At 38.0% G+C, this 19,035-nt stretch overlaps 1 protein-coding gene across 1 annotated transcript in view; it reads left to right on the plus strand.

Annotated features, from left to right (window-relative positions):
• The window catches only part of banp (BTG3 associated nuclear protein), a 377,911-nt gene that overhangs the window by 236,218 nt on the left and 122,658 nt on the right, over positions 1–19,035 (plus strand). The window lies entirely within an intron of this gene.

Here is a 19,035-nt window from a genome sequence, read left to right on the forward strand (position 1 = left end):
GCTCTCAGCTCTTTCTGTTTGACCATATCTAAACAGGTGTTGCTGTTTTGCTCATGGGTACAACATAGTCCTTGGATGAGGAAAGGATGGCAGCAGATGAAATTAGCCATTATTGTTAGTTTTACTCTTCATTTAATAAAGTCTAGACATTTCTCATATTTTAAGAAGCTACTAAATGTTTCCCAAATTTCACAAGAGCTGTGTGAACTAGCTAGATGATCACAGAAAAAGCAGGCATTCCACAAGAAGTTATGATTGCATTCATTCTGTCCTCAGGCCACTTGAAAAAACCAAGCAAGACCGTGTTACCCACTCCAGGTTTGAACTATGAGTCATCTAGCTAAGATGTGGTTTTGCTTAAGCTTGTTTCCTGCCCTTAATTCATAAAGCATATCTGAGAGTTAGCTCCAGCCAGATGGTTGATATTGAAAACAGAAGTTTACTTTTGTTTGTCTAAACAATAGAGCAGTGGATGAGAACACTATTAGCATGCTAGGTTCAAGCCATACTCTTTTAGTGGGAGACTGCAGGAAAGGGCAGCAGATCAGACTTTCTGGAATATGCAAAATGGTCATCATGTGTCTTTAAAAAAGAACTTAAAATATAAAGGATGTTATACATGTTTTTATCCTATTTAAAAATACATTGTCTGTTATACATTCAGCTTAATACGAGTAGAAATTAAGCAAACCTAAAAGCATTGTTATAAGAAGGGGCACAAGCACATTATACAAAGATATTTTTCCAAAACATGTTTGTCTATGTATGTAAGAATAACAATACCATACATAAAGTACGACTGAGTGACAATTTTTTTCTTTTCTACCAATGTTGCTCTATCATGATTACACATGAATTGACTCTTTAATTTTTTATAGTACTACAGCTTCTCTTGAATCAAATGATCTTCCTTTCTCATGTACATAATTCTCTGTGTGTGATATCTGATCTTTTGTTAGTTCCTTCCAGGCTTCCTCAGCACTGCATTCTCAATTCTAACTCTGCTGTAGTTCTATTGTAATAATGTATGTTTTACTACTTGGTCAGTTTTATAGTGTTGCTGTATAAAATGCCTTTGTATGGTTTATGCTGTCATAAGTATCATGTAAAATAAATGATGACTCATTTATTTCTTCTAGACCATGTTATTTTTTAAAGGAATAATCCACCCAAAAATTGTACCTTTTGTATTTACTGATTACTCCATTTTATTTATAATGGCTGAGAAAAACTTTTAATTTCATGTTTTCATGGAGAATAGAGATTTCAAATTTCATGATACAATGGGTTTCATTGCTGACCCAGCCTGAAAATCAGCAAACAATATCAAAATGCCCATAACAAAAATCTCAAATTATTCTGTTGCTTAAGCAAAATGTCAAGTATCAATCTGTATGCTTCCAATATCCCAGATACGTTTTAGTTAAAATATTATTAAACGGATCCACTTTCTGAAAATTCACTCATTCATTGGTCAGGAGTCATAGCTCCAATTTATTGGAAAGAATGGTGCTTCACATGATATCAGCTTTGTAGAGCATGATCTGAGACAGTTAGAGACTCTTAGAAATTAAAAGTTAAAGAAATGCAAGTGAAAACATTAATAGGTGGAAATTACAAGTTGTGTTTATGTGTAGGTGCTTCAACAAACAGAAGATCAAATCACTGACAGTTTTGCTAACTTCTATTCTACTGTTTCAGGTCAGGTCAGGTTGGGGAGCATGAGCTGGGTACAGCGTGTTGCTGCACCCACCACATGACAAAATAGCTTGGGATCCTGGTTGGCAACCTCCCAGGCAGACACACAGTCCAGTCCCACCATCTGGAAATGACCACCTGGCAGTAGTGCTGTAATGCTCACAATGCAGGTATGTGCCTCATTCAGGACTCTGTGACCAACCGCTCATTCGACACAAAGTCAAAGCAGCAGTACCCAAGGGTTTTCTGAAGAGACACCGTATCAAAGGAGTCCAGTCATGGTGTCAGGTCACTCGATAGTGTCCTTGTCTTGCAACCATATAGCAAGACAGGAAGCACCAGAACTCTAAAAGCTTGGACCTTCGTCCTTTTGCCAAGATATCAGGAGCACCACACACCCCTTTCAAGTGATCTCATGACCCCCATACTTTCCCAATCCATCTAATGACTTTATAGGAAGAGTCACCAGACACGTGAATATCACTGCCGAGGTAAGGAAACCTGTCAACAGGGTTGACACTTTCTCCGCAGACAGACACACTGCTAATGGCTCTGCCCAAGAGGTCATTAAAGGCCTGGATCTTGGTTTTTATCCAGGATACTTGCAAGCCCAGACACTCAGACTCCTTGCTCAGTCTTGAGAGAGCCCCGATCAGAGCCTCCTTTGACTCTGTGAAGATCTCAGCATCATCAGCAAAGTCAAGATCAGTAAATCTTTCTTCAACAAGAGATGCCCCACAGCCACTGGACCCCACAACCTTGCCCAACACCCAGTCCATGCAAAAGTATGAGCAACAACACACCCCTGACAAACCCCATAATCAACCGTGAAAAACACAGAGATTCTGCCTCCACTCTGCACAGCACTCACAGTACCAGTGTACAGGCCTGCCATGATATCCAGCAACTTTGAGGGGATCCTGTGAAGTCTCAGGATGTCACACATGGCAGCTTGATCAACTGAGTCATAGGCAGAAGACAGATATTCCGGTCAGAAGCTATATCCCATTTGAGCAAGCATCTCACTCAAGCACAAAAACATCTTGCTGAAATGATTTAGTTAAAATTGTTTTATCCAAAATACATGTTTGAGACGTTTATGAGTATATGACTTGATATTTGACATTGTATATTATGTGTCACAACTAACTAGAGATTTTTGTTCATGAATGTTTGGATACTGTTTGCTGTTGTTCAGCATTGGTCTTCATTGAAGCTCATAGTATAAGGATTTCTTTTTACCTCTGTTCTCCATGAAAACATGAGATTTAAAGTTTTTCTCAGCCATCACTACAAACAACATAGGGTAACATATCAAAAATTACAATTTGTTGATATTGTATTCCTTTAAATACCTGGACATGGATAATAAGCTCAAATGCTTGACATACTATATGTGTGTTTAATTCTTCCAAACCACACTACAAATTACTTTTCATATTCAATAAGTGTACTGTAGTAATATCATAAAAACAAGGAATAGGAAACAGTGAAAGAATGTTATTAACTATGGTAGGTCTAATGTTGGAATATCATGTAAAGATTGAAAAGAAGAGGCAGGTATTTTTAAATTGAGTAACTAATTGCTTTTTAACCCAATAAAGATATGTAGATTATTAAAAAATTAACAAATAGTGATTTGACTGTATTTAGATTAGTACAAGATTAACGTATCATTTAGAATTTAGCAAGAATGTAGAATCAAGGCTATAGAATAATTCAGAAAAGGTTTTGAATAGACTTCGTAAAAGAAACTACAGCACATGAGTTATCTGTTTAAGACTTATTTATATATATAATTCACTAAGCCGCAGACAAGTAAGACACCCATGGCACACGCAGGACAGAGCCACGCCCACCAACTGTAAGACCATTGGATACGACGACAACTCGCAGAGCCACGCCCACCAACTCGGACGCGACGACTTGGAAAACATGGCGTCATTTATGTTTGTCTGTGCTAGAGTCCACATGCACCTGTGAGGCATGTTGACTGTTCATAGAGGCATGTTTCTCGCGGATGTGAATCACTTTATGCAGTGTCTAAAACAGTTTGCGAGGGGTATCCCATGGGATCCTTAAAACAATCCTTTAAAACTGAGGTTAAAACACAATGAAGGAAGCAGTCGTTAAAAACCAATAAGCCCTGTGCCTCTTTTTCATTAGTGTCTCACCTGCTTCACCGATGCAGGCCCTGCAACAGTCGAGACGCTTTCTCAGCATCTGATCTTCTCTGTGCCTGACTCCACTACTGTCAGTCGCCGGATTAAAAATGGCCTTTTGAAGGGGAGCTATGGACCCACTATACCACAGGAACACATTGCCTTCGAGCCTGCTCTTGCTCACTCTAACGTACCGGCTTTCTCTCTCTCCTCACTCGCTCACACACTGCACAGGGGAGAAACGCCCGCAGCACGACTCCACCCGGAAACCGTTTCAGCCACACTTCCACGCCCCTCGCTACGCTGTGAGCGCGGTGATTATTTATTTAAAAATGGCCCTTTGAAGGGGAGCTGTAGACCCGCTATACTACAGGAACACCTGTGACATTTCCTTCACATTGTTTTTCTTTTATTTCTGATCCCGTCAAGCAGATCAGACATATTTAAAAATGGCCTTTTGAAGGGGAGCTATGGACCCGCTAAACCACAGGAACACCTGTGACATTGCCTTCGAGCCTGCTCTTGCTCACTCTAACGTACCGGCTTTCTCTCTCTCCTCACTCGCTCGCACACTGCACAGGGGAGAAATGCCTGCAGCACGACTCCACCCGGAAATCGTTTCAGCCACACTTCTACAACCCTCGCTACGCTGTGAGTGCGATGATTATTTATTTAAAAATGGCCTTTTGAAGGGGAGCTGTGGACCCGTTATACCACAGGATCACCTGTGACATTGCCTTCACATTGTTTTCCTTTTATTTCTGATCCCGTCGAGCAGATCAGACACCCAGGCAAACAACACTGAATAATCAATAGCTGCAACTACTTTGCCCGGCCCAACTCCTCACCTGAGTTGGTTTCGTCTGTGTTCAGCAGTGTTTCCCAAACTCAGTCCTGGTGAACCCCTGTGGCTGCAGGGTTTTGTTCCTACCAGATTCCTAATCATTAATGCCGGTGAAACTCATCCGGGATAAGTCGGTTTTTCAAACGCAGCCGTGTAGCAGATTAGTCTAGCAGACTAGCTGGATGTAATAATCCGAGATGAATGTGCACCCCCGCGCTGAGTGAAAAGCCAATGTATATTGAGTCTAGAAAACATGATCAGCAAGTCTTTGATAGCCTGCAACAAAATTATGAAAGTACGGGCGCATTTTTTTCACACAAGCTGTGTGTGTGGGTGGGTGGGTGTTAGTTAGTTAGTTAGTTAGTTAGTTAGTTAATTAGTTACTCGAAGGATTTCAAGATTTAATATGCACAAGCGGTAACACTGCAAAAGCAGCCCAAACTAGAAAAGACGGCTGGCAAAAAGTGGCCGACAAATTAAACGCGTGTGCATTGTACTTACTGAAAGCAGCGTTACGGATTTTGCAAATGTTCATTTTTTTCCCTGTGCTTAAAAAACCTTAAAAAAGTGGCGTGATTATGTGGCGTATACTACGCCACGGGTTGGTATGCAGCGTGTAAAACAGTTTGTTTGGTGCGGATAATTTGCCTTTTATTTTTACACGAAGACAATTTCCTGTTAGATTGGCCTTTGCGATGACAATTAATATGGCACAGGGCCAAACTTTCAAATAGATAGATAGATAGATAGATAGATAGATAGATAGATAGATAGATAGATAGATAGATAGATAGATAGATAGATAGATAGATAGATAGATAGATAGATAGATAGATAGATACTTTATTAATCCCAAGGGGAAATTCACATTCTCCAGCAGCAGCATACTGATACAAAAAACAATATTAAATTAAAGATTGATAATAATGCAGGTAAAAGCAGACAATAACTTTGTATAATGTTAACGTTTACCCCCCCGGGTGGAACTGAAGAGTCGAAGAGGGCGCTCGCCACAACCATCTGATAGAACATCTGCAGCATCTTATTGCAGATGTTGAAGGACGCCAGCCTTCTAAGGAAGTATAACCGGCTCTGTCCTTTCTTACACAGAGCATCAGTAGTGGCAGTCCAGTCTAATTTATCATCCAGCTGCACTCCCAGGTATTTATAGGTCTGCACCATCTGCACACAGTCACCTCTGATGATCACGAGGTCCATGAGGGATATGCATGTATCTGCCAAAACCAGTTTTCAGTCATGGACAGTTGTATGTTGCATTCTCCAGAGTACCATCTTTTCATTCACTTACTGTTCTTTCCTCAAAACCACCCCTTTAAGACAACTGTGTCTTTCCGGAACTGTTCAGCCATCAATAAATGATTATGCGGCGTTTGCCTGCAGGAACACGTGCGAGCAAGCGAGCGACACACACACACACACACGCACGCGTGAGAGAGAGCACTGGACGCGTAAGAATAATAATATTTCATTACATTGATATACCGGTGTTTTCAGTATTCAACTGAGTACAAGGGGAGGTTGTCTTGCTTTTAAAGTAGGCTGGCAGATGTGATGTCATCTGGGGGCTGGAACCGGAGGTGTTTTTTTTTTTGTTTTTTTTTAATTTTATTAATTTTATTGTAATCATTCATACAAATCGACCAATTTTTACAAAAAATAGGATTGAAAAACAAGTCGACCCCCACCCCTGAGAGAGAGAGCATGGCCAACGGTGTAAAACTTAAGGTTTGTAAACATACCTAAATTGAGAAGATACATCTCAGTAGAGATGAATGGAGAAGAAAAAGAAATGCTGAGATAATTGCTTCCTTGATGCTTTAAGAGCTTATTCTAAACTTTTATTGATTATATCCTGCCAGGTTTTAAAAAAATTCTGTACAGATCTTCAATCTGAATATTTGATTTTCTCCAATTTCAAATAGTATAAAACATCAGTTACCCGCTGACTTAAAAGAGGAGAGTTAGGATTCTTCCAATTTAGCAAAATAAGTCTGCGTGCCAAAAGTGTAGTAAATGCAACCACAGTTTGTTTGTCCTTCTCCAATTTAAACCCATCCGGAACAACACCAAACACAGCTTTTAATGGGTTAGGAGGGATTGTGACACCCAGGCTGTCTGAAAGGCACTTAAAAATTTTGGTCCAAAATGATGTTTAATTTGGCGCAGGCCCAAAACATGTGACCCAGTGAGGCTGGGACTTGATTGCAGCGTTCGCAGGTTGGATCTTGCCCTGGAAACATTTTGGACAGTTTTTAGGCAAGACAGATGTGCTCGATATATAATTTTGAGTTGAATAATTGTATGCTTAGCGCATATGGAGCTTGAGTGAAGTCTCTGCATTGCTACTTTCCACTCCCTTTCTGATATATTAAGAGATCTTTTTCCCATTGTCCTCTTGGATCTTTGAAAGGGAGGGACTGTAAAATAATTTTATATATTGCAGAGATGGCGTCTAAGTCCTTGAAATTGAGCAATATTTTTTCCAGCATGGACGAGGGTGCAAGATGAGGAAAATCGGGCAGGTTCTGTTTAACAAAGTTCCTAATTTGAAGATAGTGAAATAAATGTGTAGCTGGAAAGTTAAATTTGGAATGTAATTGTTCGTAGGATGCAAAGATGTTGTCTATAAAAAGATCTCTGAGCAATTTAATCCCAAATTTTTTCCAGATATTAAAAACTGCATATGTTTGCAAGGGTTGAAAGAGGTGGTTCTCTTGCAAAGGTGCCACAAATAAAAGCTTCTCCATCTTAAAATGCTTTCTACATTGGTTCCATATTCTGAGTGAGTGAAGCACAATTGGGTTATTAGTATATTGCCGATACCTTGCATTTATTGGGGCACAAAGCAGGGAATATAAAGAAGTACTGCAGGATTTTACTTCTATTGCAGACCAGGCCTGTGTATGTTCATCTATTTGTGTCCAGGTTTGTATCTGTTGTATGTGAGTTTTTAGCGCTGGAACTGGAAGTGACGTCTTGAGAGCCAGAACGAGAAGTGACGTCATCGTACTCAGGCAGAATTTCCTGTATTTCATCTGCAGGAATATCAGAGGAAAGATTAGAGCACCCTGCTGCCCCCTGGCCTGGTGTGGAATTACCTTTGATTGGGCCCTCTAGCTGTCTCCTATGCACCTGTGTGTGACAACTGAAATACGCAGAGGAGAATATAAAGCAGTTGGTGGACTGCTGTTCAAGATTCATTTCTATAAAAGATAAAATACGTGCTAATTTATTTAGTGATTTATTCAATATCACCCATTTTCAGCTGAGGAATCAGTTAAGAAGCTCTTGAGGGTTTTGTAAGTTAATCTCTCATTGGAAAATTATACCAATAATTTAAGAATTTCTATTAATATTAGTACTATACCTAATTGGATATTCTGCCGTAATATTTTTGATTATTACATTTTTACAGGCTTATGCTGATCCATTACCTTAATGTTTAAATTATGGACTAGTTATTTCATCTATTCTGTGACTCATAAGTAGTTTATGAGTAATTGGGTCTTGATTATGTTACTTCCTAAAGAAGTAACTAAGAATAAAATTTATTGTGTGGTTCATTGCTATACAAAAGCAAACATGTTGTTCACAGTAACATTCAATGAGTTTACGTACCCTATACATCAATGTATAGTTTATTCAAATTTCTGATGTGCATGAGTGAAACCCAATCATAATTAGTCTGACTTACCACAATAAACCTTTCTTTGGTGATATCATTGGCTTTTTATCTTGACTTCTTTGGTAGTATAGTGGTAAGCTTTCACCTCCAGCTATAGACTCTTCAGTAAGCTTGTGACTCTCCACGCTAGTGTTTAGATCTGGACAGTGTATGTGCCCAAAAAGAAGTCTAACTGCATTCTCATACCATTGCTCTCGTACTAAAGTGTCAGCCGGCATTTTTCATGGCATTACACGTGTAATTTGTGTGCATGCTCTTGTTGATCAAACAGAGGAAGTTCTGCAGTCTACTTATAACTTTACACTGCAGGAAAATAAATCAAGGTAAATAACATTCGATCTGGCTTTTAGATAAGTAACATATAAATGTTTCTTATGTAAAGACCATCACAAAACATAATCACAAACAGGAGTTTGCACAATACGTTGGAGAGTTCTATAAGCTATGCTATTTCTTTGAAGGACAGGTGTAGAGCAGACTGATTGGCAGGATGATGCCAGACCTCGTCCTGCATCGAAACGGTGCCATCTTTCACCTTGACGCCTGGTGCAGCTGCGTTGTTCTTATATGTGAGTGGACGTTTCTTGCAGGGAGGGCTTCTGTCCTCTTTCTTCGATCTGAGTTCACCTATGTTATAGCACGTCTTTATTTGAAAACAGCAGTTTCAGATTAGGGCGAGCGTGAACGTGACTGAGAGAATAAAACTGAATTTAAAAAAATGCTAACCTTTACAAGTACCATACATTTACACCGGCTGTTACTGACTCAAATCAAATGTATGTTTTTATTGTATAATAGTAAGAATAAGAGCAGCTTACTGCTCAAAACGTTTATTTTGGGACACGTTAAGACTCAAATCCGGGACCTGCTGAATAGGAGTCAGCAGCTCTTACCGCTATACTACCAAAGAAGTCACGACAAAAAGCCATACTAACCCAATTTCTTTTTCTTCGGTTATAGTCTTGAATAAAAGCACACTTGTTTTGTTATTCTTGTACCTTTTGTGAAAGTGCTTATTTGATATTTGGACTTCAGTCTTCACACATTATACACTTCATGTCAAAATTTTATCATTAGTACTAAAACATGGAAAAAACTTAGTCTTTTAGGTATGTGTTCAACATTTCTGTCATCCTACACTTACATAGACAGTACATCTTTGTAGACACGGAACACACATGAAATGCATGTGTTCCAAAAAACAATATATTTTTTTTAGCCTATACAGCTTTAGGACTCCCTGATAAACAAGGCTTCAGTTGGAAGAGGATTTTGTCGTTTCTAAAGCGTTGGGGGAGGGGGTGGGGGAATGGTATAGCAGGCTGCTTGCTGCTTGGGTTTATCGACACATTTACAACACAAAGGACGCTGAATGGAGAGGTGCAAGCGGATTTAAGGTGGGCCAGACTTACAAGTTTTTTCATAAGCTTTGGTAATTCTAGTGTTAAGCAAATTTTTTTCATTAAGAACAATTGTGACCACAAAGCAGAACTGAACAAAAAATAATTCACAGCAGGATAAAGAAATCTGCATTCACCACCACAACTGCCTGACCTTGTGCTCAAGCTGAAAACCCTATTTATTTATTTATTTATTTATTTATTGAATTCTTTTGTCACTGTAGCTTTGAACATTGATAGCAGAGAATTTGGATCTAAACTGATTACCAGAAGATGCTAATTGGTACAACCTTTGTAATTTTTTTTTCTTTCTTTTTTATTTTTTAACCAAATCCACACGTTACCAGGTCAGGGAGTGTGAATCACTTTGGATTTTGGAGTCACATCACAGCCTCTTTGAAAAGTAATAAAATTAATGGAAAACTGTCATCGTTGTTTTGTTCATGAATCCGGGCCCTTTCTATTTTTGTGATGATTAAAACCCAGCAGCTAAAAAAACTGGGTGAGAAAACATTTAACATTTTGATAATGTGAAGCAGAAGTGTGCATGAAGGAATCTTGGTAAATAAGCTACAAGAATGACTAACATCAGTGAAAGACATACACGAGGATTGGATAGGAGAATAAAACTCACTTCCTGATTTCTTGTTTGTTTTGAACATTGCCATTTTGAAAAGTTTTTTTATTTGTTTTTGAACAGTATTTGTAGGAAATGAAAGCTGGATATATCATAATACTGCTTTCCTTGCCATCAAAGCATTTTTTGCTGTATATTTTAGTTCTTTCTTTAATAGTGCACATACCTTTGCAGAAGGGAATTTTCCTTTTTTTTAACAGTTCATACATGCATTGTCATTGTCTAACTACTGAAAAAAAGCACTTTAACTTTGCAGCTTTCAGCTAGCTCATGCCTGTGACTCGCTTATATACTACAGAAAATATAATCCATTTGTCAATCATTTTTCAAATCCCACAGCATATGGTACAATACAGAAAACAGTCCTGAACTTGATAGTCCTTCACACGACTCACACACATGCACACTTAACGAGTCCAAAACTTTGCTAGTTACTCTTTAACAAGAGCAAAGAGCAAATCTTTAAAAGCAGCAAAGAAGGAAGAGTATCCTTTTTCCCCAATATAGAAGCTTATTGAGCACTTTGAGCTATATCATTTGTATGAAAACGTGCTATACAAATAAATGTTGTTGTTGCTATTCTAAAATGTTATCAAATAGTTCCTGATTTTTTTAAAAATGTTTTGAACAGATCCTTAAAGTGAGAATTTGATTTTTTCCCATTTCAAATAGTATAGAACATCACCCACTGACAAAAAAGTAGTGGGATGGGACTTTTCCAGTTGAGCAAGATAAATCTATGTGCTAGTAGTGAGGTAAAGGCAAATACAGTTTGTTTGTCTTTCTCCATTTTAAGCTTATCTGGGAGTATATCAAACACAGCTGTTAAAGGGTTAGGAGTGATTGTGACACCAACACTCTCTGACAGGAGTTCAGAGATATTTGTCCAAAATGATGTTAATTTGGTGCATGCCCAAAACATGTGGCTCAGTGAGGCTGGAGCTAGATTGTAACATTCACAGGCTGAGTCTTGTCCTGAATACATTTTGCACAATTTTAAACAAGATAAATGCGCTCGATAAAAGATTTTAAGTTGAATGATTGAGTGCTCTGCATTTATGGAGCTAGAGTGTATTCTGTGCATGGCTGTCTTCCACTCCTCTTCTGAAATATTAAGGTCCTTTCACCATTGTACCCTGGGATCTTTGAAAGGAAGGGACTTTAACATGTTTGTATATATTGTAGAGATGCTGTCTGAGTCTTCAAGATTGATCAATATTTCATCTGGAATAGGTGGAAGGTGAGGAAAATTGAGAGGGTTCTGTTTACCAAAGTTTCTAATTTAAAAGTAGTGGAAAAATTATGTTGATCAGAAGTTAAATTTGAAGCTTAATTGTTTGTAGGATGCAAACACATTAATTGTGTACAAATCTCTAAATTGTAATCCCAGACATTTTCCAAACATTAAATACTGTGTATATTTGAGAGGGTGCAGAAAGGTGGTTGCCATGTAGACGTGCAACCGATAAGAGCTTTCACAGTTTAAATGAGCCAGCACTGATGGATATGGTATTTTAATATTGAACATTACACAGATTCAGTTCCCTTTGCCTGTCATAGTAGGACATGCTCCTTTCTCACAGATGCACTTTGTTTCCCTTTGGTAATCTGCCTTTGGTGTTGCTGTGTTTTTTATTATTATTTTATTTATTTATTTTTAATTGCTTTTGTGCATTGCCAGAGGTTAAGAATGTTATGAAGCATAATATCCTAAATCCAATTATATTATCTAATGTATAGATGGGAAAATCCATTTATATTTTTAAGGGTAACTTTCATTTAAGAGAAGGTTCTTTTCTCGCAGCCTACTGCTATTTTAAAAATCATACACTCCACAAAATAGGTGATAAAAGACAAAATATTTGAATATTACATCAAAAACCATTTACAGCTGCTTTAGTTTTAATGCTGATACATCTTTCAGAATCAAAAGTTGCGAAGGCAGCACATCTTCAAAACAAAACTCTATGGTACAGCAGGAACGATGGCCGAGTTCCTGTTAAGGCTGTGGCCTTGTTTCTTTAGCTATGTCCAGGTGACTTGGTTTGGAGAAACAAACTCCAAGGGCTGGAAGGACTGAAAGTCCAACAATACAACATTCTGATATTAATCATTGTAATTAATAAGCAGTGACTGATCAAGCAGCAGGGTGTCTTACTTTTCTTATTATAACCTTTTTGGACACTAGAGGGCACTGCAGCTCCTCAAACGTAGAGTACAAGTGCAATCACAGAGTCAAAAGGCTTCAATAAAAGGGGTTTAGTAAATCCAGTACCTTATACAGGTTTTAATTCTCCATAAACAGACCTCTCCACAAAGAATCCTCTGTCTCTCCTTCAGGCAAACTTTGTCCACCATCTCCCAACTCGACTCACCTGGATGAGGCCGGGTGGCTCCTTTTATCTCAGTACTTCCAGTGTCAAATGACTACAGCCTGGCAGCACTTCCAGGTCAGGCTGAACCTCCTTCAAGGTGTGCACCTTTCATATATTTCCCTCTAGTTGCACCCATAGGGTTGTTCTCCAAGACTACATTTTCCAAGATGTCCTACAGTAATACGAATGGGAACTCTGCCCAAGGGAAGCCGCCACCTAGCGTATTGGGAGAATAAGCAGTCCAGAGACAGTCCTTCCCTGTCTTTCCATTTCCTGGCCAGGAAAGGTACTGAAAACACATCCACCTGGGATGCCTGTCCTTCCACCTGGGGCTTCCCGTCCAGGTAAGGAACCTTCCTCTCTCTTGGTCAAGATACTCATCCATCCACCTGGGGTTTCCTGTCGGGGTAAGGAACCTTTCCCTCTCCTGGTTGGGTTACCGTACATCCTGTTTGGCACTTACACCTGGTATTTTTTGCAAGAATTAGTACTTTAATTCATACAGTTCTATATATGCCTCTTCTTCTCTGTGTGCTTCCCTCTGTAATCATCAATATCTGGAAAGTTCCTGATTGTGTCTGACCTTCAGCCCTATTTTTGCTTTGTGGGTTGTCTCTAGATGTTTTCACTCTGTACAATCTATACATTTTCAAATCTTCTTCCAGCAGTTCAGGATCATTTCTGGTTAGAGACTCTCCTGCCATTAATTTACAGAAGACAGGTAACTTAGATGAGGGTGTCAGTTTGCTATGGGGAAAACTCATTGTACACAACCAAACTCATTCATATGAAGCTAATTATGTGTGGTTTAGTATATAGGAGAAAATAGAGTACCTGGAAAAAAGCCCTAAGCAGATGTTTAGAGAATATAAAACACATACAAACAGTGACTTAGTTAGGATTTGATCCCAGAGCTCTGGGAATCTGAGGCAGTAGTTCAGTACAGAGATAATTTGTAATGGTTCAGATATAGAAGCATAATCTAGTTTGTAAAAACGATGCTACATGTTGATCAAGGGTACCCATGAACAACAATGTTTTTTGTATTATTTGTTATTGTTTCACCAAATGTGCCCATATTTGTTTGTTTTTGTAGCAATCTTAACTTGTATGTTATGACATTTTTCTGGAGTTTCAGGGTGTCATTACACTTTTAAAAATTGTCATTTGGACTAAATCTTTTTTTTGATTTCCAAACAACTTTTCAGATGATAATTATAGTTTCAGTAGTAGGAGTATGTCAGTGATACTTTCAAGTGAGAAAGAGAGTGGGGATCTTGCACTGGCAATGGGAATGCTGATCTTCATTCCCAGTGAGTAAGGACAATTAACTCTGTAAGTACTGTGGATATTGTGGAACAAAATTATCAGTGGGCATCAAAAGAGAGAGTGAGGCCACCAAGGGTTGGCAAAAAAGTTAGAATTCTTCCTGGCCAACAGGAGGTAGCATAGGGACCCTGTTAACCATTTATATATTTGAATGAAAATAAATAAAATTGGCTCACTACCTTGTACATTTTGTTCTTTAAGATGTTTTGTTCTGTCCAGTCCCATTCTTGTACATTGCAGTTACTTCTTACCAAGCTGAATTATTGGTCATATTGCATTAGTCTAACATTTTTTCCTATACTAGAATTTTTTGTTTATAAAATAATAAAATATGTCATTACTTTTCAGAGCAGAAAAAAGTCTGTTTTAAGCAGAAAGGCTTCAAATCCTTTTACTGGTACATCCTCAACTCAAAAAAAAGTTGGGACAGTATGGAAAATACAAATAAAAACAGAAAACAGTGATTAGTAAATTATCTTTGACCTGAAAACAATACAACAGTCCATTATTAAATATTACAACTAATACGTTTTTTGTTTTTTCAAAAATAAACACTTATTTTGATTTTACTTTCTAAAAATGTTTGGACAGTAGAAAATTACCACTTTGAAATGTTTCCTTTCCTTCTGACAACACTTCATAAACACATTGGTACTGAAGAAACCAATTTATTGAGTGTTTCAGGTGTAATTATGACCTATTCCTCTTGCAAACAAGTCTTACAGTGTGCAAAAGTATGGGTCTTTGTCACCTTTTGCATTTCAAAATGCACCATACGTTCTCAGTGACAGGTCAGGACTTCAGGCAGGCCATTTGCGTACCTGCACACTCTTCCTATGTGGCCATGCCGTTGTAATGTGCACAGAATTTGGTTTTGCATTGAGCTGCTGAAATATGCATGGGCATACATGAAAGACATGTCCTCAAGACAGCATATGTAGCTCCAAAATTTGTTTGTACTTTTCAGCATTAATGGTGCCTTCACTGAAGTTACCAATACCCAGGGCACTGACATATCCCAATACCATCACTGATGCTGGCTTCTGAACTTGTATCTGGTAACAGTATGGGTGATCCATTTTTTCTTTGGTCTGGAGGACATGATGTGCATTTATTCCAACAAAAAGACCTGAAATATAGATTTATCCAACAACACTACATATTTACACTGTGTGATTGTTCATCCCAGGTGCCTCTGAGCCCAGAGAAGTTAATGGTGCTTCTGAGCATTTTTAGCATGACTTTCATTTTGGACAGTGCAGATATAACTGGCATTTGTAAATGAAATGTTATATTGTGTTGCTTGATTAAAGTACCCCTGAGCCCATGTGGTTATATCACTTATTGGTGAATGACAGTTCCTGATGCTATACTATCTGAAAGAACAGAGATAACGAGCAGTCAATGTAGGCTTGTGTCCTTGACATTTATACATTAAAATTTCTCAAGATTCATATTTTGCACTGTGGAGGGTGAAATACCCAAATTCCTTTTGACCTGTCTTTGAAAAACATTGTTTTCAAACGTTTAAATCATTTCTTTACACATCTTTAGGGAAATTTGCTCCTGAAAGACTAGGCCTTTCCTGGATGCAGTATGTTTTAATTAAAAGTGGCCAAAATTGGTATGCTTTTTAATAGATTATTACTAACTGGATTGATGTTGCATGAGTTTAAGCAATAACCACAAACCATTATCAAGTTTTATAAAAGGCCTTCATTGAGTTATTGTATATATCCAATGTCTGAAGTGAATGTGTTGAATAGATTCACTAGATTGCATTTATAATCATCTACTGAACAATACAAAATGTAACCGCTATAAAATGCCACAGTTCTCCTGCTGAAATGTCTTAGAAGGTTCTATTGTCATAACTACATATTTTGTTTATAATATAGCATCCATCTACTAAAAGAGGATGTGATAACCTTATTTTTTTAAACCCAATGTTGTTTTACAAACTATACTTCATACTGTATGCTTTCAAACTATGCTATCGACTGAGTCTTCCATTGTCAGAACAATCTAACAATCCACCTTTATTTTGTATAGTGCCTTTCCGTAGTGAACACCATCACACAGCACTTCACAACATCCTACTGAATGAAACTTTGTTTGCCTCCTAATGGTAGATAATATTGTAATCTGTGTTCTGAGATTTGTTAGATAAGAAAGACAGAAACTTTGAGGCAAGGTTGTTATTCTTACTAATCAGGTCACTGGAGAGTAGAAACTTGTTGCTTGTTGATTAGTACCTTTAAGTACAATTTTGGGAACAAACAGAGGTGGGTTTTTTGTATACAGTTCTTAACTGATTAGGTTAACTTTATTTTAATGAACACTACAGCTCAGTAATACTCCTCCAGTATTTTGTTCACCATAGCCTTATATGCACCTTTAACTTTTGTACCCTGTTTAGAATATGAGGCAGCTTATCTGATATCCATAGGTCTGGATCACTTGTGGCTTTGAAGCTTTGATTTTAATCTGGATGCCTTCTGATTCTTGCTTTACTGTAGTCTTACAGTACAGTACTTACTATATGCTCTGTAACTAAATAAGCATGACTGGCCCATTATTTTGAGTTATTTTGACTGTACAGTAATCCCTCGCTATATCGCGCTTCGCCTTTCACGGCTTCACTCCATCGCGGATTTTATATGTAAGCATATTTAAATATATATCGCAGATTTTTCACTGCTTCGCGGGTTTCTGCGGACAATGGGTCTTTTAATTTCTGGTACATGCTTCCTCAGTTGGTTTGCCCAGTTGATTTCATACAAGGGACACTATTGGCAGATGGCTGAGAAGCTACCCAGCTTACTTTTCTCTGTCTCTCTTGCACTGACTTTCTCTGATCTTGACATAGGGGGTGTGAGCAGGGGGGCTGTTCGCACACCTAGACTATACGGACGCTCATCTAAAAATGCTGAAAGATTATCTTCACGTTGCTATCTTTTGTGCAGCTGCTTCCTGAAATGACATGCAGCACGGTGCTTCGCATACTTAAAAGCTCGAAGGCATGTATTGATTTTTGATTGAAAAACAAACTCTGTCTCTCACTCTCTCTTTGTCTGCTCCTGACGGAGGGGGTGTGAGCTGCCGCCTTCAACAGCTTTGTGCCGCGGTGCTTCGCATACTTAAAAGCAGCCCTATTGATTTGTTTGCTTTTCTCTCTATCTCTGTGACAGCCTGTGCTCCTGACACGCACTCCTTTGAAGAGGAAGATATGTTTGCATTCTTGTAATTGTGAGACGGAACTGTCATCTCTGTCTTGTCATGGAGCACAGTGTAGTCATAATTCTATCCCAATGGTAAAACACGTTCACCAAGACTGGAATTCCATTCACAGTTGGTGGAATTTAATTCATATATATAACTTATACAGCTTGCATTGTTATCAGTTTGTTTTCTTATCTCTTTTCATGTGGGACTGTTTAGAATAAGACAAGTGAATCTCTGTGCTTCCCAGACTTGAAAAAAGTAAACAAGTGCCATATGTATTACAGTGTCAGAAAAATAACAGCAGATGAAATATTGTAGTAATTCTTGTAATAAGGTCTTGTATTGATACCAGAATCTTTTTATCTTATTTTCAGTAAGCACATAGCTAATCATCTTTTCAGAGTAACTTTCATTTGTGTAGTTATTGTGAATTGTATTAGTTTTATATGCAATTTATATTAAAGCTTCATAACAAAAGTAGAGGAACGATTGGACATAACAGTCAGTTGCATGATACTGAAATCTGAACCATTGTGGAATTAACTTACAAAAAGAGACAACCTGGCACAGTGATTAGCACTGTAGCCTTATATGCTTCACAGTTTTGTTTTTAAATTCTTCCTTAGGCAATGTCTTTGTGATGGTAGCACTTTTTTTTGTTACATGGGTTTTTATGAGCTTTTCACTTTCTTCTTCCATTTCAAAGAAGTGCTGGATAGGTTTATTGCCAGCTGTACGTTGATTCTGTGTGAATTAATTGTGTATGTATGCATGAGTGTGCCCTGCAGTGGACTGGTGCCTCGTCCAGCAAAGGTTCTTGCCTTGTGCCTAATATTGTTGGGATAGGCTCCTTCTGTTTGCATTGTTTAAACAACTTTTTTAATAAATTATTTAATTTTCAAAAATAAGGGATACTGCCACTCTTTAATATACAGTACTTCTGATTTGAAATTGTTTAGGGTAGTTATTATTTTAGATCCTAATTGAACTAATTGTTATCTTACTATAGTTTGTATCTGCATTTTTGAAGAAATGGTGTCCCTGAAGAGAGAGTTACCACTATGGCAGTGATTTCTGAACAAACTCGATCAGCTAACTCAGACTCTTAGTAGAATATACAGACAGGGCACTGAAAAAATGCTTAAGCTCTTGTGAGCCTAATTTCTCTCATGTTTTTTTTTTATTCTAAGTGTTTTTTCATACATTGCTAGCTTGTTTAGAAAGCTTTTGTGTAAACTGTGCCAGTTAGTGGTTGGCAAAATGTTCTGGGGCATTTTTCCAGAAATACCTTCTTGTGGTTAATATTCAGCCATTTCTCAAAGACGGTCTTCTTCACTCTAGATGCTAAAAGCCTCATGTCTGCAGCAATGTTAATGACATCAACAGTAAACATTTTAAAAACAGAAGCAGTCCAGTTTTACAGAACCTTAGTTATAAGAGTATACTTAATCTGCCACATTTTGGCTCAGAGTTGCAGACTCTGGTGTTTGGAAGGGTTTCATTTCCAAAAAAAAGTCAACAAGTTCCTCAGACAGACAGCATTCCTCTGTTCTCTAATTTTAACTCTGTCACATTGTGTTCCATGTTTTTTGTTGTTTATTTAAACCTAAAAGGAAGGTGTTCCATACTTGATGTGAATTGCAGAAGGAAAACACTTAA

Source organism: Erpetoichthys calabaricus, chromosome 9, assembly GCF_900747795.2.
Source record: "Erpetoichthys calabaricus chromosome 9, fErpCal1.3, whole genome shotgun sequence".
NCBI classification, from domain to species: domain Eukaryota; kingdom Metazoa; phylum Chordata; class Cladistia; order Polypteriformes; family Polypteridae; genus Erpetoichthys; species Erpetoichthys calabaricus.